The following is a 15067-nucleotide window of genomic DNA, read 5'->3' as shown; positions in this document are numbered from 1 at the left end:
ACTGTCTTTTCTTAACCCTGCGCCGCCCTTCTCCCTCCCCACTACCCATGTTATGCTGGATGTGACAAAGCAGAATGGTAGCTTCTTGGAAAGCCCTTTTCATTGCAGAGCTCAGAGCTCTGTAACCTCACTTCTTAGAGAACTCGCAAGTACCCCAGCTCCCGTATGTGCTCATCCGTAGGCCAAGTGGCCTTCGCTTCTCAGCATCGTGTCCCACCCCAGGCCCTTGGAAGTCTGTTCCCCTGTCGCCTGGTTGCCCCTTTCTGCTGAGCCCTCCTCAGCGCATAAGGATTCCATCTACCATATGGAACCGTCACTGCCCGCAAACCACCCTCCCTAGCTGATGACAAGAGTGCTGCAGTGCTGCACGTAAGGAGATGCTGGTCAGCAGATGCAGGCGGCCTGTTTGTGTGTTTCTCGAAGTCTTTCTGGCAGTCTGAATTGTGGTGTATGTTGTGTGAATTGTGGTGTTTGGGCTGCATGTAGACGGTTTCGGGAAGCACTGGCTTTCTACAGGGAGATACGCTATGTAAGGGAGATCATTCTGTAAATTCATAGGCAGTGGCTCTCATACAGGCTGAAACGTTAATCACAAAAAATTCAAAGTTTTGAAGTTCTAGAGAGAAAGGACTTCAGAACACATTTGGTTGGACCAGATCAATGGCTCCCCTCCCATAGAGATTCTTATCCTACAAAACTCTTTAAACAAGGGCATGTGTACAAGGATTATCGTTGCAATGACGTTCTCAAGAGACTTTTCCATCGGTAGGGGAATAGTTGGTTATTGTGGTATGTCAACACATTGGCGCAGTTCAAAAGAGTCAGGTGATTTTGTCATTGAGCTGTTTTGCTAATTCAGCATGTATTCATTAAGTGCTCACTGTGTGCCAGGTACTCTGATGCTGAGACCATAGAAAGAGACCAAATGGACACATCCCTGATCCCACAGAACTTCTAGTTGATCTGATTGTAGGAGGGCTCATGCCATCCATTCATTCAGTGAACACTTATTGGCACCTACTTGGCAGGCACTGTTCTAGTCCCATAGGAAGATAGCAGTGAAAGAAGCAGACACAACCCCTACTCTCACAGAGCTTCAGTTACTTAGCAAAGGAAAATGCTATCCTGCTAAGTAAAGAAAAAAACAGTTCTAGAATGATGCAATTTTTTTCTTTTGCTTAAGCATACTCTCAGAGAATATACCCAAATTGGTATGGTTACCCCACGGGGGCAAGTGGTCAAGAGACACACTTTCACTTTTTCCTCTTAACATGTTTCTGTAATTGTTTGATGATTTCCATTTTTTTTTTTTGTAGTAAAAAGATTAAATTTAAGCATTATAACAATGTTTTCCTTTCTGCCCTCCTCATTATAGAAAGAAATGAACATTGGACAGGTAAGTTCAAGGTCAAGGCCGCCAGTAGAGCATGCCAGCAAGCCAAGACTGAAACTCATGTTTTCAGAGTAGGATCCATCATTCTACATCAGTTACTTGGAATGGGGAAGATGGCAAAGGAATGGGGAAAAGCTACTACAAATACCCTGGATGTGACAAATGATAATTAAAGAGAGTGCAATACATTGAATATGTGGTTTGTTCATAGAATTGCCTTAGGATTATTTTTTCCCCCAGAGGTTTGTCTGTGAGACCCACAGTCTGTGTAAAGAGGGGGCCACTTGACTTTTTAGACTGAAAAAGTAAGATCTTACTATGTTTTATCTGTCTATTACTTCTTGTAGGTTTGGAATTCCAGAAGCAGAAATTCCAAGCAGTTCCTTATTTTATTGCACTTTGCTTTATTGTGCCTCAAAGGTGTTGAGTTTTCTGTTTGTTTTTTACAAATTGAAGGCTGGACTCTCCAACAGCAAAAAGATTCCAACTCGGTCTATTTGGTGGCCTGGAACTGAACCTGCATTATCTCCAAGGTATACCTGTAATTGATTTGGGGGCACCCACTTGTGCTTACTGCCATTTAAATGTTAATTTTATTCTCATTTAAATTTAAATTGAAAAAATTAAAGTAAGTGTGATTGATTTGTCTCCAGATTTCTGTCAAGAAAGTCTGGATCCTTCTGGAGATAAGTAGAGATACCTACAGCTGTAATTTTTAAGATTTTCCATCAATCATTTCTTGGACACAGTTGGCAAGTGGGGAAAAGGAGAGGGACAGGTGGACCATTTGGTTGAAAGTTTCTCAATCTTAAGGAGGGCTCAGACTTTGGCTGATTTTCACTGGAAACCTGTGCAAAGGAGCAGTAGGAGTCAGAAATGGTAATTTCAGGCTTCTAGAGCCTCTGTTATGTTTTTCTCAATCACGCTGACTGAGAAAGTCATTCCAAATGACTCATTTACTCATAGCAGTGAGTTTCTTTTCTGAATTCTTGTTCAAATTCCTTTTGCTTGTGGTGTGATTCTCTTTTCCCAGAGAAAGCAGTGACATTTTTTTAAAAGTCATTTAAGCTATTCATGTGTGGTGGTGGTGATGGGATATTGGTTTGTATATGCACATTATTTTAGTATAGTTGTTTTGTAGTATGTCACCTTTGGAAAATATCTTATTATAGCTTTATAGTCTATACTAGCTTCATGATATGAAACAAGGTGATATGCTAGCTTTTGTAATTTCTACATGTTTTAATTTCTACTTTTTCATTCATTTTAAATCTAGTTCGTGTAAAATAGAAATATTTTACACTCCAATGCAATGTTTATTTTCTTTTGGTCGGCTCTGAAACATCCATATATCCATATATCCATATATATATATATATATATATATATATATATATATATATATATATATATATATATATCATACCTGTTTTTAATTTTATTGTCCACAGTGTTACCTGCCATTACTGCTCAATTTTGTGCTTAACTTTGTTCTTGTTCAGAAAACACTTAAGTAAAAACTAACAACTGTATAAATGTAAGTGAAGGTTTTTCTCCACAGTTGTGTTATGTAATACTCATGTTATAAATGTCTTGATGCATTTCTTCATCCCAAAGTTTGCCACTAGATCTTAGAAAAAAATCTCTTGACCTTTCTAAGGACTAAATCTTAGCGTTGGAGTAAGAATCCAGCAAAATCTGCCCACAGCCCGGACCTCAGTGAAGTCCTCAGAGGAGCTGTACTTTCTTGGTTCTCTCCAGCCACCAACCCTCCAAGTCCAACAAAAATGTCTACTATAGAAGCAGCAGCCAAATAGTTTCTCATCACCATGGGAGATAATAGTTATCTGACTTGATGGAATTTCAGATAAAAACTAAGCAGTATGACATTTCGCTATCCCAGCTATTTTATTTCAAGCAAATGTGCTTATGAGGGACACTTTGGTGGGCCACCTATTTGGAGTCATGTGCCTTACAGTGTGTTGAGGTTCGCGTAAGAATCTCCAAGCAGAAGACACACGACTCGTTTGTATCCTCAATGTTGTTCTTCTAATGTTTTATTTTGAAATTATTATTTCAAAATAAATTATTTTATTTTGAAAATTTTTTTGGATATTATTTGAGATTTACAGACTATTGCAACAATGGTACAGGGAGTTCCTGTATTCACCAGTTTTCTGTAATGTTAACAGCTGACATAACCAGGGTACATTTGTCAAAAGTAAGACATTAACGTTGGCATGATACTATTTTCTAAACTATAGACTTTGCTTAGATTCCTACTATTGTGTTTTTAAAATTTTTAATTAAATGCTTTTTGGAAAATTATAGTAGAGTTTTGGTTAAAGGTGAAAGTCCCCATTCTTTGTCCTCATGAAACCTGTTCCCCAGTCCCCCTCCCCAGCAATAATCAGGTTATTGCATTCTCTTTCTGGACCAGCACTGTCCAGTAAAATTACAGTGGGAGCTATATAGGTAATTTAAAATTTTCTACTAGCCACATTCAAAAAAGTAAAGAGGAAACAGGTAAAATTAATTTTAAGAATATATTTTATTTAACTCAGTCCATCTAAAGTATTATTATTTAATGTAGAAAAATATAAATAACATTAATGAGTTTAATTTTTTCCCCTCATTTCAAGTCTTCACAATTCAGTATTTTACATTTACAGCACATCTCAATTCTGACTAGTTACATTTTAACTGCTCAGTAGCCAAATGTGGCTGGTGGCTACAGTATTAGCACAGTTCTGGATCATTCTCTCTTCTCTCTCTCATACATACATATTGGAACTTACTTTCCCCCACTATTTATAGAAGGCCTTGGTCCACGTCAGAATACGTGGGACAACAGCCTTTATTTAGATAGCTATGTAGTATTAAGTAGAACAAATGTGTATAATCTATTAAATCACTTCTGCATGCACAGAAACTTAGTTTAGTTTTGTTTTTTCTATTTCAAATAAGGCTGCAAGGACCACAAATACATACATGTGTATATATATATATATATATATGTATGTGCATTTGTGTGTATATATATATATGTATACATATGTATGCATTTGTGTATACTTCTAACATATATACCGTGTTTCTCCGAAAATAAGACCTACCCAGATAGTCAGCTCCAATGTGTCTTTTGGAGTAAAAATTAATATAAGACCTGGTCTTATTTTACTATAATATAAGACCCAGTCTCATATAATATAATATAATATAATATAATATAATATAATATAATATAATATAATATAATACAATACAATACAATATAATACCGGGTCTTATATTAATTTTTGCTCCAAAAGATGCATTAGAGCTGATTGTCTGGCTAGGTCTTATTTTCTGGGAAACACAGTAGTTCTAGATATGGAATTGCTATGTCAAAAGATATGATCATGAAGTATTATGGCTATCGAACAATAATTTATTTTAAAACAAATATGCCAGTGTATTGCTAAATGTGTATTATTTTTCTCAAGGCAGTCATTTTATAAACTATTCCAGTAATGTTCCTTTCACTCAAAATAATTTTCTTTTGTTTTTTGAAATTTGACTTCAGAACCAGTTTAAGCTGAAATACCTAGTCCAAATTACTTTCATACCCCTTATTCCTTTGTAATCAGTTATTCTTTATTCACTTATTCATTTCCTCCCTCCCTCCCTCCCTCCCTCCTTTCTTCATTCCTTCCATTCACCACCCATCCACCCATCCACTCGTCCATCCATCCATCCATCCATCCATCCATCCATCCATCCATCCATCCAAGAGACAGCTTCTTAATTTGCATCCCCCTACTCCACTTTTGCTCTCCTAATAGTTCATTCTCCTCATGTAGAAGCCTAAGGATTTTCGTTTTCTTTTTTAAAATCATCAACCAGACTCAATTACTCTGTTACTCAAACTCTTTCAACAGCTTCCCATGGGACTCTATTTCTGCCGACCTCATCAACCTCTCCTTATTCTCTCTGCCATACTGGTCTCAGACTGTCTGCTTCTAGAACAGATCATGTTTTTTCCTGGTTTTAGTGCCATTTCAATGGAGTTGTTTTCCTGTTTGGAATACTTGTCTCAGACTGTTTGCAGAGCTGCCTCTTTCTCATTGTTGAATTTCTAGCTTAAATGTCATCTAAGAACTTTCCCCAACCACCCTCTTTAAAGTACCAACCTGCCCATGTCTACTCCAGTTTATTTCCTGCACAGTTTATTCCAATCTGAAATTCTCTACTTTATTTACATTTTTGTGATTTGTCTCCCTGGACCCTCAACTAGAAAGTAAACTATCATTCATCTGATATCCCAGGGGGCCTGGTACAATAATTCACTCATAGTAGGTGTTAAACAAGCTTTTGTAGAGTGATTGAATCAATGAGTATATGCCTGCTATAATGCAAACTCAAGCCATGAGAAAGGCGCCACAGATAGAAGATTCGTGTTTTTCCTTCAAGGAAGTCAGAGTCTATCGGGGCAACCTGATATCCAAGCAAATGAATACAATAAAAGGCAGTAAGCATTAACAGACCTGAATACTAGATTATGAGTGATACAGAAAAGCATTTTTTGGCAATTTCTTCTTTTTTTTTTTTTCTTTTTCCTGGAATTGCCAATCCTTGTCTTTATCACTTCCGTAATTTATGTCTATAAAATTTCAAATGACTCATAGAATAAGGATGGTCTGGCACACAGCAGGAGCTCAATAAATATTAACTGGATGAATGCATGAAGTGATACAGGTGACAGATTCTAACAGCAGACACCTACATAAATATGTAGTGACCTGATTTGTGTTTTCTACTTTGTAGAAAAACATGCTTTGCAGCATAAGTGCTGATACATTAATTTATGCATTATTTTATAATCTTCCATCTTTCTAGATGCTTGGTGATATCTGAATGTAGCTTCAGTCGATGTACGTTGCTTTCTTTTCCCTCTATTTGAGATAAAGAAAAAGATAATTGTTGTTAGGCTACGAAAAATATGTTACGTAAATGTAAAAGAATTCCACTTTTATAAGAACATAGTTTGGGGGTTTGCTTGGTGTTTTTTTTTTGGTGTTTTCCTTTAGTTAAAACATTTTACATGCATTATATAAGCAGTACATTGGTACATTCCTGTTGTAAAATAGTCAAATGATTTACGAATGGCCTTAAACTGAAAGACCCCCTTGTCTCAGCTTGCTTTCCTATTAGAGAAGACACTGAACAGTCCGATGGGTATCCACACATGATTTTCCATATAGATTCATATGCACATGTGTACTATGTTGTTATTTTGTTACAGCGTTTTTGCAAAAATAGCTTCCTATGGAATACATTTGTGTGAATTTTTTTCACTGAATATTTCTTGAAAACAGTCCCATGTGAGTGTCCCGATAAAATGTTGGCATTCTTTGTCAATGTATATTGTTAACAAGCAGAGGGTTTCGTTAACATTGTTTAACGTCCCATTGCCTACCACCGACACAGTGCCCTGTCAAGGCTTTAGACAGAGCTCAGCATTCATTCTGAATAATTGCTACTAGCACAGACATTTCAACTTGGTGCGCAGGTCCTGCAGAGGTCCTGGTTTGGGAGAGTTGGGTTCCTTTAGAAAACTACCCTAACCCTATCTGGTGAAAGCACAATGCTATTGGTCTCTTTGACACACCCAACTTTCCTATAATGGATGTGGAGGAAATGTCTTACAATCATGTGATAAGGCAACAAGGCACAGTGGTTACAAGTGAAAGTTTTAATCCAAAAGCAAACCTGTGTTGTCATCAATGTTTTTAAGTAGACAACACCCATTGTTTTGGTCTTAGGGGGAAAAAGGCACCATCATATCGTAATTTCTTAGGGAAACATTCTGCTGTGAAAAAGTAGTGCCCATTAGCTGTGTGAGCAAGAGCTCAGCTCACATCCAGTTTTCTGCTATCCTTGACATACACAAGCTCAAAACTCTGAGTGTCAATGACATGCTGTTAACATCTGAACGGTGTACAATTTATATGGGGACACAGGGTGGCTCTACTTCATTCTTATTAAAGGTGGCAGCTTATTTTCCTAAACTTTCCAGGGCAGAGACTGTAGGTTTGTTTTTTCTTTGCATCGAATGTTCCATTGTTTAGCACGGGGTTCAGTGAATACTTGGTGAAATAATGACTGTTGAGTGACAAATACAGTTGAGTAAGAGGAGGCAAACCCAGCTCTCACTTCTGTGTCTGCCCCAGAGGGTATGTTCTATGGATTCCATCATCTGTTCCTCTTTTTGTCCCCAGTTTATGCATTTTTAAGTTGAGGAGGTGGCCCCAGGTAGTATAAGGCCCCTTCATGTATAAACAGTATCAAAATCTACATGACATTTCAGGCCTGGAGTCTGACCTGAAATCAAGATCTGTGCTGAATCTTTGAAAACCAGCCTAGCAGAGAACAAACACTGTCCCAGCCCACTAATATCTCCTGGTAATCTATTTAAGTTAGTAAGTGGATAAAATTCAGCAAGAAGATTGGCAGACTGGAGAAGACTGACTTTCAAAGCTATTTCGCAAGATTCTTATGTAAAGGTGTGGCAAAGAGATAAAGAATGGAATTCTGGAAAAAAGTTGTCTTTACCCATAAAAACCTTTGGGGAAAAGATCTTTTAAAACCACCAGGAGAGCTGAAAGTCTCGTTACTCACCCGTAAGTAGGGTCCTCTGAAAATTTATGCCGAAGAACCAGAACTTTGTTGCATGAACTTTCTGAGTATTATATGGTATATTCGGGTAATGATGATTGAGCCAAGAGAAATTAGGGAAAATTCAGGGAGGGGTGGAGTCAAGGTGGCTGAGTAGGTAAATCCTGAACTTGCCTCCTCCCAGGAACACATCGGAATTATAAATCCATTATAGGGAAACCGTCACTGAGAACCACCTGAAAACCAGCTGGACAGAATTCCTATAACGAAGGACGTAAAGAAGACGCCACGTGGAGACAGGTAAGAGAGGCAGAGACGCGGTCTGGGCAGGTTCCATGCCTGTGGTGCGGTGGTTAATGAATGGGGGGGATAGCTTGCCTACAGAGGGCTCTCTTAGGGAGCCTCTGGGGTCTGAGCCCCACTGGGCTCCCCAGTGTGGGGCACCTGTGCTGGGAAGGGGAGTCCCCATAACATCTGGCTATGAACACCTATGGGGATTATGTCTGAGATGGATGAAGGCTTGTGGGAGACCAAGACTCTGTATTTAGAGGGTTTGGCACTAACTTACTGCCAGCACAGAGGCGGTAGTTCGAGAAGTGCAGGGATTTGTGGGAACTCAGGACAGAAGCTCTGATGGGTGCTATTGTTCTTTTATTGGGCTCTCTTCCCATCTGGCTGGCCCTGAGCTGGCAGGCACAAAATCTGTCCCTCTCCGTGAATCTAGCTACCACCGTCCTCCCTGCTGTGGCATTTCCCTGAGCCCCTGCTCCTCCTGCTAGAGCCTCTTCCCAGAATTCCAGACGTTCACAGGGGCCTTGGGGCCCATGTAGTCCATCCCAAATGCCCTGAAGCTCTACAGGAGTAGAGCTTCTGGCTCTCCCCGCAATCTCTGTCGAATGCCCTCACGTTCAGCGCAAGCAGCAAACTGGGTGTTCATCAACAGATGAATGAATAAAGGTCATGTGGGACATACATGCAATGGAATATTACTCAGCCATAAAAAGAATGAAATCTTGCTGTTTATGAGCAGCATGAGTGGGCCTAGAGGGTATCGTACTGAGTATAGTAAGTCAGACAGAGCAAGACAAATATCATACGTTTTCAGTTATTTGTGAAATTAAGAAAAAATAAATGAATGAATGAAACCAAACAGAAACTAACTCACAGAAAACAAACTGATGGTTGCCTGATTAGGGTGGGGAGGGGTCGGGTGAAAAAAGGTGAAGGGAATTAAGAAGTACTAACTGTCAGTTATGCAAACAGTCATGGGAATATAAAGTACAGCATAAGGAATATAGTCAATAATGTAATAATTCTGTGTAGTGCCAGTGGGTACTAGACAATCGTGGTGAGCACTTTGTAAGGGATGAAAATGTCTAATCACTATGTTGTATACCTCAAACTAATATCATATTATATATGAACTACAATTTAAAAAGGAAATTAGGGAAAATTCACATAAATTAGAATTCTTTGGATTTCTTGGGAAATAGGTTCTCATATAAACGGAATTGTGGACTTAAACGTCTGAGTTGTTTAGGTTTTTTCCTGGGCAACGTCAATGAGAGGAAAAATGTGCTGTTAGAGGAGTCCCTATATATTAGGCTTAGTTGAAAGCTGTGTAACCAGAGTCAACACATGCCTTTGCTGAGCCTCTCTTCATCTGTCAAATGGGTATTAAATGATGTTATGAAAAAGGGAAACTTTGTGTCTAAAGCATAACTATATTCGCAGTTTTGCTCATTGACTTGTGATTTGTGAAGTAAAATTATTTGTAAATTATAAATAATAACTAGTTGTGTAAAATGTAGTGTTTGTGAAGGGAGGAGCCTAGCAGTAGCTTCTTTCTGACTTTTGCAAGTTTGATAGTACCGTAGTCTCTTCTGTGTTAGAGACTGTGGAGCTTGGAGTTTTGTGAGGCTTAGGGTGGGAGGGTGTGATCCGCTGGGAAAGGTAGGCAGCTGTTAGAGTTGGGATTTTGGCATTGGGAAGCCCTTGCATGCTTTTCAGGAGGGGGAGATACTTGATTGGATTATTTAGAAATACCCAAGATGGTTTCTAAAGATGCGCTGCTAGGTGTGGACTCCCCTACGCCTCCCTCATTGCCTGCAGCTGCAGGGAGCTAGAGGCTAACATCAGACTCCTGGGCTGTTCTCACTGTCATGACACCACTTCCAGTGCCACGTTAGTGCCGCCAGACACTTCTGCATCCGTCCCTAGTCCATGTGCTCTCACCCTTGTGCCATCCGGCCATGTCTAGTGGGATCCCCTAATTTGGAGCAGGATTCATCGCTCCATTGCTCTACAATTGTCTCTTCTCTCAAGTCAATTTTCCTCCTCTCAGTCATCATCAGATCTTATAATAATGCTGTTATTTTTAGCATTTTCACAAATCTTCCTATTGACGCTGCTCTCTGACTCCCTTCCCCCCGCCCCGACCCCACCTTTTTTTATTTTGCCGCAAATCTCATTGAAAGAGTTCCCTGTCTCCAATTGTCTCCTGGTTTTCCCTTTCCTGTAAACTGTATTCTGAGGTAGACATAGGGAATGTGAACAATCACTCAATGACCCTTTACCCAAACCGCTTTTGTCAAGGTCATTAATGATCGCCAGCCTGCTCGGCCCTGTAGACACATCTCTTCCTTTGCACTGGCAATATTTAATTCACGACCACTGCCTCTTCCTGATGCATCTGCTTCCCTGGGCTCCCAGGATCCCATTTATTTTCCTTTTCCCATTCCTCCCTGGTCTGCGTCTGTTGTGTGTTGGTGCCTCTTGCACCGCAGCGCTTTGTGGAGGGCCCAGGCCCAGTCCTCACACGGCCATGCCTTGTGCATCCCCTCAGGTTCATGACGTGAGACACCATTTCTGTGCCAATGACTTCCCGATATGTACCTTCAGGCAGACCTATCTCCTGAACTCCAACAGTCTGCACTTGGGTGTCTGAGACATTTGAGACTCAACAAGTTCGAACTCCAGAGGATTTCCTCCCAAACCCGTGTTACATGTAGCTTCCCTACCTAAGTCTGTGGAAGCTCCTGTCCTTTCTGTTGCTCAGGCCCAAACCTCTTGGAGTCCATCTTTAGGCTGCTACTCCTCACCCCCTGCAGGAAATCCTGTGGGCTCTACTTTCTACACATCCAGAGCCTGAGGTCTAGAGGGTCACTGACCATCTCCACTGCCGTCCTTTGCTGTGTCCTGATTCCTGCAGTAGTCCCCCACGGGTCTTGGTGGCTCGTCTACCCAGCAGCCACCATGTTCCTTCTCATAGGTAAGCCTGCTGCTGTCACCTGTGTGTGCCTGCGGTGGCGCTCCTTTTCATGTGCAGCAAGCAGCGGGAAAGTCACGTGTGGGGCCTGAGCCTCCTCCCTCACCTGGGAGGTAGCCTTCAAGGTGGCACAAAGCTGATCTAAAGTAGCGATTCGTGGAGGCTGTATAGCTCCAATTAAACAAATCCATTGAGCTGTTCGGGAGCCTTTAGGACACAGTGGAGGCTTTGATGGGTGGTGGGCATGTCTGAAATTTGATCTGATGGAAACATCTCAGTTATGTAACATCTCACAGCCTTGGATGTTGGTCCTTGACTTGGTCTTACTCATCATTTTCTCACTTAAAACACCCTCTGGCCCTTCCCCCATTCTTCCACTCTGAGCTTCACATGTCACCTTTTTTAGAGATTTCCTCCTATTTCCCATCCCCTAACCCCTCAGTCATTGAAGATCTGTCCCCATGCCTTTGTGCTTCCATTGGTTTATTCGATCCGTGTATACTGGGTCCTTTACAACCTTTCAGGGGTAGGACAGAGAACAACAGGGAGGAGCTCTGCCTTAAAGGCTTTATGGTCCAGTGGTGAGTGCCGTGCAACAATAGCCATGGGGCCTATTTAAATGTAAGTGAATTAAAATTAAATTAAATGAACAATTTAAATTCCTCAGTTATACTAGCCACATTTCAAGTGCTCACCCAACAGCCACATGGAATAAATCCATCATCACAGAAAATTCTATTGGGTAACACTGTACTAGAGGGAACAGAAATGGACGAGACTCATACTCACACACAAATACACAGAAACACACCTCACAGGAAACCAGGTAACAAATGCAGAATAGAGAACTGAAATAGAGTGACAAAGGGTGACTGGTTGGCTTCTTTAGATAGAGGGACCAAAGGAATGTATGAGGCGACATTTAAGCAGGAATCAGAATGAAAAGCAGAAATCCGAATATGGTGGGTGAAGGAATCGGGAAGTAGGCAGAGAACACTTCTAGGGAAAGGTCCTAAAGTAGGGATCCATTTGAAAGAACCCCAGGTGGCTGCAGCCCTGTGGCAGGGGAGAGAGTGGTAGAGAAATCTGAGAGGGAGGCAGAGGCCAGATCACTGGGGCTTTGTAAATCTGGTTTAGGAATTAGGATTTTCTTTTTCTTTTTCTGAAAGAGCCATGGGAAGGTTGTAAGTGGGGGAGTGACAGGCTCTGATCATATGTTTACCATTTATGTCAGTCTGCCCAAGTTTGTTAGTTAGTTGCTTACCTACCGGTGTCTCTGCCCTGTCTCACAATCCTGGAATTTTCATCCTTAGTATATTTAGTCATATCCAGCTAGCCTCAATATAATGTTAATAATTGAATGAATTCAATTGAATTAAATGAGAAAATCCTTATCACTGACTTACTGGGCTTTGGCTCAGTCTCAGATTATAACCAAGCTAGTCATAAAATCTTTGGGCTCCCATATAAATAAGGCATTAACTTCTGTGTGAGGCATTTCAGAATTTGTCCCCCCACTTTTGGTGGGGGTTGAGGTGGGGTCAGTAATGTCCCCTCCAAGTATATGAAGACAAGAATAAGAGGAAAACAGGTATCCAGGAATGTGTCTATTTCTGGGTAGAACTCTCGTTACTCAGTTGGAATCAAGTGGGCAGCATCTAAAGCTAGAAAAGTTATTAAAGTACATATGGTCTGACCCTTTTATTTTATGGAAGATTAAATTTCAGCAAGTAGGAAGAGTCAAATTTCAGCAAATTTCAGCGGAGGCTCAGTGGCAGGAGGGAGCTTGTATTCAGGAAGTTGGAATAAAATCTAAGGCAGGGGACTCCTCTAACCAAGGCCAACTTCAGACAGTGAAGTCCCCCTCCCCGGGCAGGACTGGGGCAGGCTGGTCGGAGAGGGCAAACTCGAAGGAGATGGGGTGGTACAGGCCTTATATTGCCATCTGATTTTATTTCACAAGAAGCTGAAAAGCTGAGTTCTCAGGTGGGCTCTCTGGGTTTTTCAGTTTTGGCCATTAATTAAGAAATGAATTGTAAACACTTCTGCAGGGCAAACATAGTCTTCGGGCTTCCAGTTTGTAGCATTAGCTTTAGTTTTCTCCCAAGAGTAGAGGCTGCTGGAGTCAGGGACTCACATCTTTGGGCAGCCCAGGAGCCATTGCCACAGTCTGCCAGGTCGTCGTCCACTTCTCCATGAAGCCTGTCGTGACTTCACAAAGGCTCGAAATGGAGGACCCTGCCTCCCTGGGAGGAAGTGACTGCATCATTAGACCAGAAGGGGAATTAATGATGTTCTAGGCAGGCTTCCATATGTTTGTGTGGTTTAATGTTTCAGAGCAAAAGTCAGAAGGCCTCCTGTGTAACCTTTCCAAGCCTCAGCTTCCTCTTCCATGAATGGTGTTAATCGCAGCACCCGCCTAAGGGGTTCTGTGAGGATAAAACATATGAGTATTTCCTCTTCTGTACCTCTCTTACATCAGAGAGCACAACTTTCCCCTGCGTGACTTTTTGGTTTACACAGCGTTGCCAGGCTACAAGTGTAATTCTCATAGGAGGAGCTCTCCCAAGTCATGTCCCTACTAACTATTTGTCTTTCTGACCTTATACTTCTGCTGTGCCTGTGGTATGCAGTTACAGTGGGAGGGGGGCCACCTATGCCATTATCGTACTGAATGTTGTGTTTTTATAACAGACAAACCTGCTAATATTTCTTCTTCGTTAGTACATATGAAAAGTCAAGTAAATGTCTTATGTGATGTGGTCCCCAGCCTAGGAGACCTATGAATCCACTGGTTTGGGTCCTGGGGGATGATGGAAAAAAATTGTTGCTAATACTTGGACTCCTTTTCTTTTTTTGTCCTTTCTTTCTTTCTTTCTTTCTTTCTTTCTTTCTTATCAGTTTCAGGTGCACAAGACAAAGCAATACTTAGATGTTTATCATTTATATCCCTCACACTGTGTGAACCCCCCTCCCCCCATCCACTATCCCTCTGACATTGCACAGAGCCATTACATTTCCACTGTCTCTATTCCTAATGCTGTACTCTGCTTCCTATAAGTATATACATACATATATATATATAAAATTATAGTTGACATTCATTATTGTTCAGCTTCAGCTTCAGGTGTACAGTGCAGTGATCAGGCATCTACATCATCCCTGAGGTGGTCTCCCAAATGGGACAAGTGTCCATCAGATACCCTACAAAATCTTTACAACATAATTGATTACATTCCCCAAATTAATTTTCAAGCCCCCATGACCATCTTGTGGTTACCGACTGTTTTCTAATCCCCTCACCTTCCCCCTTATCCCCACCCCCCCACCCATCTAGCAACCCTCAGTTTTTCCTCTATGTCTCCAAAACTGTTTCTGATTAGTTCATTCACTTATTCTTTTCTTTAGATTCCACATATAAGTGAGATCATATGGTATTTGTCTTTCTCTGTCTGACTTATTTCATTTAACATAATGTTCTCTAGGTCCATCCGTGTTGTTGCAAATGGTAAGACTTCTTTCTTCTTTATGGCTGCGTAATACTCCATTGTATAAATGTACCACAGTTTCTTAATCCAGTCGTCTACTGATGGGCATTTCGGTTGTTTCCATGTCTTGGCTATTGTGTATAGTGCTGCAATAAACATAGGAGTGCATAAAGATTTTTGAATTGGAGTTTTGGATTTCTCCGGATAGATACCTAGAAGTGGAATTGCTGGATCATAAGGTAGTTCCATTTTCAGATTTTT

General features: G+C 40.9%; 1 protein-coding gene across 5 annotated transcripts in view; it reads left to right on the top strand.

Annotated features, from left to right (window-relative positions):
• Window positions 1-129: 129 nt before the first annotated feature.
• LOC141567296 (hepatitis A virus cellular receptor 1 homolog) overlaps window positions 130-15067 on the top strand; it is a 41651-nt gene continuing 26713 nt past the window's right edge. For 4 of the 5 annotated variants that reach the window (XM_088798754.1, XM_088798752.1, XM_088798753.1 and 1 more), the window contains exons 1-2: window positions 130-1926; window positions 8235-8350. The gene's annotated coding sequence lies outside the window, so the exon portion shown is untranslated. The remainder of the gene's footprint in view (window positions 1927-8234; window positions 8351-15067) is intronic. The other variant, XM_088798751.1, reaches the window with a different exon arrangement.

Source organism: Rhinolophus sinicus, chromosome 5 (assembly GCF_057876585.1).
Source record: "Rhinolophus sinicus isolate RSI-liver-muscle chromosome 5, RSI-T2T, whole genome shotgun sequence".
Taxonomy (NCBI): Eukaryota; Metazoa; Chordata; class Mammalia; order Chiroptera; family Rhinolophidae; genus Rhinolophus; species Rhinolophus sinicus.
The sequence above is the reverse complement of the archived record's forward strand: the minus strand, read 5'-3'. Positions and strand labels throughout refer to the sequence as shown.